At 35.5% G+C, this 9,722-nt stretch overlaps 1 pseudogene; it reads left to right on the top strand.

The window, feature by feature from the left end:
* Positions 1–9,007: 9,007 nt before the first annotated feature.
* On the top strand, positions 9,008–9,456 carry LOC132018698 (large ribosomal subunit protein uL14-like; annotated as a pseudogene).
* Positions 9,457–9,722: the final 266 nt, after the last annotated feature.

Raw genomic sequence — 9,722 nt, forward strand, 5'->3', positions numbered from 1 at the left:
CTTTGTAGTTCTAGTTCTAGTTTTTTGAGGGTCATTATAATAAATGAATATTGAATTCTTTAATTTCTGTTTGTTTTATTTGTTGAGATGGCCATGTGATTTTTTGGCCTTTATTCTATTAAACATCTTTTTTAAAAAAATATTTGTATTTATTTATTTGACAGAGAGAGAGAGACACACACACACAGTGAGGGAGAGAACACAGGCAGGAGAAGTAGGAAAGGGAGAAGCAGGCTCCCCACTGAGCAGGGAGCCTGATGTGGAGCTTGATCCCAGGAACTTGGGATTATGACCTGAGCAGAAGGCATCTGTTTAACGACTGAGCTACCCAGGCACTCTGGTCTTTATTCTATTAATGCGATGTGATAGACTGAATAATGCTCTGGTCTTTATTCTATTAATGCGATGTAAATATGTCCAGATGCCCACACCTTATTGCTAGAACCTGTGAATATATGTTATCTTAAGTAGCAATAGAAAACTAATGCTGATCTTGGTACTTGGAAATGACATACTGCTCTAGCAAATACCCAAAAATGTGGCAGTAGCTTTTGGAATTGGGCAGTAGGCAAAGCCTGAATGAATTGTGAAGAATACATTAGAAAAATTCTAGATTGCCTTGAATAAGTTGGGTGTTAAAGGTACCATCAGTGAGAACTCAGAAGGAAAGGAGGAACATCGTAGAATAAAATCTGTTTTCTTAGAGAATACTTAAATAATCATAAATAGATTATTGACAGATATATAAGTATTAAAGGATCTTCATATGAGGGCTCAAAAGGAAATCAAGAACATGTTTTTGGAAACTGGAGACAAGGAATCCTTGTTATATAATGGCAAGAAGCTTAGCTGAATTATGCTTTACAAGCTATACAAAACCTAGAATTTGTAAACAATGAACTTCAATATTTAGCTGAGATTTTCAAGCAGAGTGTTGAAGGTATGGACTGTTTTCTCCTTGCTGTTTATAATAAGCCACAAATGATTGTTTCTAGCCCCTGAAACTAAAGTTTGCGTGATGGGATTTTAATTTTATTGGGCAGGTGATTCCTTTTGTCCTTTCATTTTCTTCATTTTTGAATGGGAATATCTATAATTGTTTCTTATACCTTTCCCAGCACCGTGTTTGGGGAGTAGTTAACTTATGTTCTAGTTTTACAGCTGCACAGATGGAGAGGAATTTTGCCTCAGGATGGATTACCCCTAGAGCTTTACTCATAGCTAATTTCAATAATTTAGATGATAAAATTTGGTACTTGTGAGCAGATAAGTCTAGGTGAGATTTGAAACTTGAATTAATATTATATTGAAGACCTTAGGATATGGTGAATATATTTTCTGTGGAATGGCCCCCTCTGGGACCAGAAGGAGCACCATGGTAGATTGACTAATAACCCTCAAAGTTATCATCCCCAGGCCCTGTGAAAATGTTACTTTACATAGCAATAGAAAACCAAGACATGATATATTATGTTAACATATTTTTGGATGTTGAATTACCTTTCCACCCTTAATTAGATAATTCTTACTTGGTAATGAAGTTTAATGCTTTTAAATATATATATATATATATATATATATATATATATATATGGTCTGATTTGTTTTACTAATATTTTGATAAGGATTTACAATTAATTTTTCAACACAGTGGTACTTTCTTTTTACATCTCTTAAAATTTACCTTCTGTGTGCCTTTTCTAGACAATTGGAACTCTCACACTACAACTTGTTTCAGGGTAAGTTATTAAATATAATATTACAATATTAACCTTCATTGTGTGAACAATATGCAATATATTTCTATAGTTAAATTATTTCTTTTTAGTTCTACTTTAATCTTAAATAATGCATATTTTTATGTAAGTTAGGTACTTTTGAAAAATTTTATTTCCATTTTTAACCATCTATGTTATTCATTTGGAACCGAGTATATCCTTGAAGTATCATAACCTATAAGATGAATTATATTCATTCAATTGTGTTAAATATCAAATATATTTAAATGTTCATTATTTTATCACTAATTTACAGAAATATGATTTTATACATTCCTCACAGTCCCATTAGGAATAGCTCTTTGAAAAATAAGGAGGGATATCACTGGTCGAACTGGGCTACTTCTCCAAAGTAGCTAGAGTCTCCAAGAAAATGAAGATAACTCAAATTCTGTTTCTTTTTCCAAGTGGCTCTAAAACTATTTTACTCAGAATTTGCCTTTTCTTAATTTTGTTCTCCTTCCAGTGTGCTTTGATTTTTCATCATCTGGCTGTCTTCTCAGGTTCAATGATCCCAGCAAATTTTTCTTCATTCCTATGGGTGCATAATTGATTCTGTGCTTTGTCTATGGCTAATTCCTCTTATGTTTATAGCTTCTCATTTCATGTGCAAATACTCACTGACAACTCTGGATTCATGGCTTCTGAATATACTACTTAAAGGGCAGTTAGATCCACCTGGAACTTTAGTCTCTAGGACTTTCAATTTGACCACTCCCTCTAACTCCAGGTGGTACTACCACCAACAACCTCTAAGTTCTTGGGGCCTTTATAATATTGCTCCTTTCATATCATAGATATTAGCCCAGAAAGATTTAAGGATCATTTTAGCTGTGTTTTATTATTATTGTTTCTTAAAATTCAAGGAATTCTTGATTATATCACTGAAATATATCTGAAGAATGCCTCATCTCTTTCAATCAAATGTCATCATTATTAAAATACAAATGTCCGTGTCATCATTATTAAAATCCAAATGTCATTTGCTCAATACAAACAATTCAATATCATTATGTATTAAGTCACTATGCTAAGCATTGGAATATATAGGTAATTAAGCCTGGTCTGAACTCCCAAGCCATTCATGGTCTGTTATAGGAGAGATGATGATAAACTAATAGTTTTTATTGATAACAAGAAAAATATAGTAATTTTTTTAAAACGGTGATTATTTTAAAAGTTTGATAACATTTACCAAGCAAATGTTCACAAACAATAATGTAGGAGAATATGGAACTTTTTCATGTGAATCATGTGTAGACTGGGGATTTTAGAAAAGTGTAATGACATGTCCAAAAGCTCATACATGGCAGAGGCTTAGTTTGGGTTCCTCAGAAGTAAAACCTTAGATACTCTCTTGAATACACCGAATTTATTTGGGGGAGTGAACCCAGTAAATAGGACTGGGGGGAAGAGCACAGTGAGAAAGGAAAAGAAGTAAAAACAATACAAGCTTTCATTCTGAGTTTTGCCCCAAGCAACAAAGTCTCAGTCTGTCAGTGCCCCTGAAAATAAAGAGAAGGCATGCATGCTGTTCCCCTAAAAGTCAGGATAATAGACTATTTATCCACCACTTCTACCCACTACTGGTTGAGGATTCCCCCCAAGGGTAGTTCAAGAAGACAGAGCTTGTGGAGAACTGTCCAGCAAGGCAGGTCTGAATTCAGTGGCAGACAGAGCTGTGATACAGGCAGCAGAAGCCCAGAGGCATGTTTTAACTGGGCACTTGCAAGTTACTTGATACAGATAAGCAAGGGATGTGTGCCTGTATGTGTATGTATAGCTGGGTGTAGAGGACTGTAGGATGTGAGCGGCAGGGCAGAGGACTGAAAAAGCAGGTGGGAATAAGAGGATTAGTGACTGAAGGGTCAAAATATGAAATTTGAACTCTCCCTGGTATAAGAACTGGCGAATAGATGAAAATTTGTAAGTATAAGTAACGTGGTGGTTTTTGTGTTTGAGAAGCATTCCTCTGAAAACAAGTTAGTTGATGACTTGAAAAGGAGCAAAATGGGAAGACGAAACTAGCAGAAGATGAAAGAAGTGGTTCCTTTTGGGGATGAAGTAGGAATGTTGAGACTGGAGATTAGGGACTGTCAATGGAGAAGTATAAGTCATGGACCAGAAACTCGTATTTAATTAGATATGGAAAGTAAAGGGAAAGAGAGAAAAAATAGTGACTCGTATCTTTGCATATGAACACGTGAGATGGTGATCCTAGCAATTAAAACTAGGGATGAAGTTCACATATTCAGCTGGATAAGGACACCAGGAGGCATATGGAGCTTGAGCAATAAAAAAGGGTCTGGGTTGCGGTATGGATTTGGTGTTTTCTATAACCAAGTAGCAGGGGACTCTGCTGTTGTGTATGTGATCATCCACAAAGAATATACACGAAACAAAGAGATAGAAGCTGAGGACTCTGAATTACACCACTATCTAAGGAGTGGGTAGAAGAGAAACCACAAGTGATTGTATAATGAGTGAGTGGGAAAAGTTAAACCAGGAGAGACCGTAGTCACAAAACCTAAGAGAGACTAAAATGTAAAAGAGAATATATTGAATTGCTTTAAACTGCAGGCATTTTAATAGTGAAGCAGTGGTCAATCATGTTATGTATCTCTTACTTGAATGTACTTACTTCTCATATGAGAATGAGAAGTGGAAATTAGATTTTGCAGTTAAGCTATTAGTAGTGATCTTCATAAGAGCAATTTCTGTACACTGGTAAGAAAAGTCAGCTCACAACGAGTTAAGGAGGGAATGGAAGGAAAAGCAATATAACCAGCCTAAGGATGGAAAGAAGTGAAATTAACAAACAGAAGGGATGAGGTAAGAATAAATTGGGCTTTTTTTTAATATGAGAGAATATGAGAGAAACGTGAACATCTTTACATGCTTAGGAGGAAGGACCAGCTCATATAGGAGAAAGAGAAATAAATAATGGAGCAAGACATAAAGTGAGAACAATGCTGAAAGCGTGATAGGTTAGTGTTAGATGTAAAAAGAGATACATCTTTCTTCTAAACAAAAAGAAAAAGAAAGAAACAGGAAACATAGTTAAGCTTAGGTGTTTTAAATTATGACATGTTAATAGTGCAGCTATTTACAATTTTAACAGCAGCAAAATTAGAGGAAACAGATTTTGGCTCTGCGATGACACTGGTTATTAGGGAGACCTTCCCCTTTATAGAATTTGTTAATGAATTGGGAGCACTTCTCTTGGAGATCTTTAAGGACAGCAGAGATAGCCATCAATCAGGAATGATTTAGGTGAAGGCTGGTGATGAGGCCCCTGTTGATACCTCCCAGCACTATTCATCCCATTAGCAGACTATATCAGATAAAGCTTATTTTGGAAGTGGCAGTTCTTAGCTCGGCTGTAGGTAAATGGTACACAGTAAGTACTTAATAAATAGCTATTAACTTAATGACATAACATCCTCTACATTTTAAGAAGAAGGATATATCAGTAGTTTAATTAATTATTATCTTTGGACCAGAAAATACTCGCACCACTGGGGTTCTAATTAGGAAAATTATTAATAGAAAGACATCTTAGCCACAAGATTTGCTTAATTTGTATTTATGAGATAGATTTTATACATTTTTGTAGTAACATGCTTTTGTGATTTTAGTTCCTGTGTTTGAACACAAAAAAAATCCCTGTTTTTAAACAATCAAAGAAAAGGCACTGCATCTCAAGACCTGTTTTTAGAAGTGCAATATCTAGGGCATCCTTGGGTCAGTTTCTGATATTGCTTGAAGCCTCTGTGGAGTTGATCCAGAGATGGCTATCTCATTTGTTCACAATAGGGCTCACACCGTCTCTTAGGTGGGGTCCCTTAAGAAGTAGGAGATCTGAAGAAAAATTGCCCAGTCTACAGTCAAAAGGCAATTGTTTTTTCAACTGAGAATTATTCACTTGCTTTGACCCACCTTATGGGTTTCCTCATCACTCTGTGGCTCTAAATGCAACAGGGAAAACTGCTGCAGAATGTGGTGGTCTGCCTGTTTTCTACTGAAATTAAACTATTCTTTTCATGACACGAGAGCAAATCTGCATTTGAAGTAGGAGAATCAGATTCACCGTTAGGTTGTCTAACCTTCGATACTATGAAAACATAACTTGCAGTTTTTACTTCTCTAAATATTTTTGGCATTTCTATACCATTTTGACTGATATATTCTCCTTTGACATTAGCATTTTATTTCAAATTAGTTATTTGGAGAATGTTCTCCTTTTAAATAAAACAATTATTTTAAACCGTTTCAATCTTTTAACTTATGTAGATGGCATACAATATAAAATAATACTTTCTACAGAAGCTATGATATAATGGTCTTATACCATTCTCTCTCTCTCTTTCTCAGAATAAAGAGATCCCTTTAAGTATATATTGTGGAATATTAATGCATCCTTATGAGTGGAAACAAATAACTTTCCTTCTTGCAAGTTTCAGAGAGAACACGAATAATATGCACACATAAAATGTATTTCACCTAGACAGAACCATATCTTGACTAAGATGTCATTGTCCATTGAGTGCTGGTTATCCCATATAATTAGTTTTCAGTTGGTTTCTCCAAGTTCAGAAGCTCTTTAACTTTGGAATTATGAAAGACACACCAAAGACATATTGAGAATATTAAGCCCACACTAAAATGAAAATGATTTACAGTTTTAAAGCAGTCTACTCATATATAATTATCTATACCACAAATTATCCATGCTCTAATGTCGGACCGTGTCTTATAGGTAATTACTGTGCTAAAAGTTAGTTCCAAATCATCACAGTACTGGTTTATTTGTTTTTATAATTTCTAATAATATTTTCAGTTACTTGTTCTTGTGGTGAAATATCAGGTAACTACTTCTTTGGGAAAATTCTAGTTGCTTTATGATACATCCGAAATCCCTTGTTTAGAAGAGGTAGGATATGGTCTCACAATTTTTTACAAAAAAGCAAATCACACTTGTTTTTGCTTCTAAATCATACACATAAGATCAGCACTGAATAGCTTGAACTATTAGCACTCCAGGCCCTCATCAGAGAATATAATTTCTGACTAGTAATTATTTTTTCCAGAATTTAGAAAAACCTTCTGACACTAAATAACAGAAGTATTTACTTGGGCTCCCAGGCCACAGATTGGTGTCCCATAGCCCAAATGAGCTTATGCATAAGTGTTTTATTCATCTCATTTTGTCCAAACTTATATTTAAATTAGATAACAATATTTCTAAATCAAGAGTTTCATATAAAATCAGAATATTTGACTTTTTTGGGACCTACATTGTTATAAGTTTACAACTTACACGGGTTTAAGCAGTTTTCATTATACCTTTTTTTTTTTTTTAGGATTTTATTTATTTATTTATTTATTTATTTATTTGACAGAGAGAGACAGTGAGAGAGGAAACTCAAGCAGAAGAAGCAAAAGAGTGAGAAACAGGCCTCCCGCTGAGCAGGGAGCCCACTCACTGGATCCTAGGACCCTGGGATCATGACCTGAGCCAAAGGCAGATACTTAAAGACTGAGCCTTACAGGAGCCCCCTCATTATACCTTTTTTACCCACTTAGTACCTTTGTAATAACTTGAGTTGCCCTGACTACAAGGACCCAGATTCAATTCTAAGTCCACTTCTAACTGTGTCAGCTTGAAAAAGTGATATAACCACTACACCTCAGTTCTCTCATGTATCAAATGTGAATCACAATACCAGCTTTACAGAATCATTCCTGATAAAGTGAGTTCTAGATATTTCAGAGAACAGACAACCCCTATGATTAATGTGGTAATACTGGGGAAACTATAGCAAGCTCAGTTTCACTCCAGATTCCTTGGATCATGAATTTATGAGGTGATTCAGAATCGGTCTTATTTTTTGCAGGATCCAAAACCTGATTGGTCAGGATCCAGTGACAACTCATATTAATCAAATCTGTGCTATTTTGTGGCATAAACTTTAATTGTTGCGGTATGAGACGTTTGAGTCCTATGGCCAACATATCTTCCCTTTGGGAAATTTATATGCATTGTCAACTTCCAACCAGGGGGCTGTTCATTCACAATCAGAAATACAACAGGCCAGGTTAGTGTATACACTATTTCAGTCCCCGGGCTGAGCAGTCATTCTCTTCCTCAGATGCTTCAGTGGGAAAACACAGCTCAATTAGAAGATGGCTTGGTGAATACAAAATCACAAAAACAGAATTAGTTATAAGATTTAAATAGTTGATAGGATTAGATGAAGCTGTACTGTTACAACTGGACAGGAAAAGCCTTTGGCCTGTGTCACCTACTTCCTTGGGCTGTCCTTGGATGGATAGTGATTATATTTGACATTGAACTCTGCTTATTTTATTTTTCATGCTTAACCTACGTTCCTTCTGATTGATATTGATATTTTGTTGGACGTGTGAATTCATGCAATCACGATTCATTCAAGGCTTGCTCTTCTGAGAGAATCTTTATCTTTCTAAGATAGATTGTCTTATCCCTGTCCAGGTTGATTATGCCATGATCTTCCTGTTTAATTCTCCAAAGATAGCTTATTTGCAAATTCTTTGTAACCTTCTAGCTACAATTCAGACTGGCTCTTTTCCTTTTAGCTCCTTGTAAGGATTTGCTCTCCCAATTTCACTAATTATCTTTTTAACACATTTGTCTCTGTGTGGTTGGTATTCTGTGTGTATGTCCATGTGCTTTAGGAAGCATGTTTAGTGGAATCTGCCATACATGCCTCTTAGTTTTTAAAGAAAACAATTTACCCTTTGTAGCTTCCATTTTTTTTTTTTTTTAAATCTGCCATATGTGTTGATGACCAGAGGAAAGGAGTGTGGTGGGTGAAATAGCGGATGGTATTAAATAGTATGCTTATCCATATAGGAAAATAACTTAAAAAAGAATCTCTGAGATCCTTTCCATTTTAAGTTCCTCTGATCTCATGATTAATCTTAATATTAAAGAAGTCATGATATTGTTGGATAAATAGCAGTTTGTAACATTTTTTACCTAAAATTTCAAATACTTGCAAAAAAGTCATACGTATTTGCTCTAAGTTATAAAATAAATAACATGCATTTCTTTAGATTTTATGGCAGACTTAAAAAGACAAAAATAATTACTACAAAGATGTGGTCTTCAATTTTACTTCAATGATTAATGCATTTATCTTAAAAAGTACAGCTTATTTTTTTTTTATCCCTTTCCTATGTTCAAGATGTCTGAGCAAGGATATGGTGGGTTCTCCATTGCAAAATTCTGGATTTCCCTGGGTCTACCAGTAAGACCTGTGATCAACTGTGTTGACAACACAGGAGCCAAAAATCTGTTTATTATCTTGGTAAAGGGGATCAAGGGATGACTAAGCAGAATTACTGGTGCTGGTGTGGGTACCATGGTGAGGCCACAGTGAAGAAAGGCAAACCAGAGCCCAGAAAGAAGGCACCTCCAGCAGTGGTAATTCCACAATGAAAGAATACTGTGGAAAGTTAGTGTGTTTATTTTGAAGATAACATGGGGGTCATGGTAAACAATAAAGGTAAAATGAAAGGTCCTGCTATCGCAGAACCAGTGGCAAAGGAGTGTGCAGATCTGTGGCCCAAGATTGCATCCAATGCTCGAAGGATTGCAGGATTCTTTGGTGTATTTGTTAAAATAAGTAAATAAAGATGATTTGGGGGCACCTGGTTGGCTCAGTGGGTTAAGCCTCTGCCTTCGGCTCAGGTGTGATCTCAGAGTGCTGGGATCGAGCCCCGCATCGGGTTCTCTACTCAGCGGGGAGCCTGCTTCCTCCTCTCTCTCTGCCTGCCTCTCTGCCTACTTGTGATCTCTCTCTCTCTCTGTCAAATAAATAAATAAAATCTTTAAAAAAATAAAGATGATTTTCTCGTCCTCCTCAAAATACAAAAATAAGAATAAATTTTTAAAAAGGT

This window comes from Mustela nigripes, chromosome 5 (assembly GCF_022355385.1).
Source record: "Mustela nigripes isolate SB6536 chromosome 5, MUSNIG.SB6536, whole genome shotgun sequence".
In the NCBI taxonomy this organism is placed as follows: Eukaryota; Metazoa; Chordata; class Mammalia; order Carnivora; family Mustelidae; genus Mustela; species Mustela nigripes.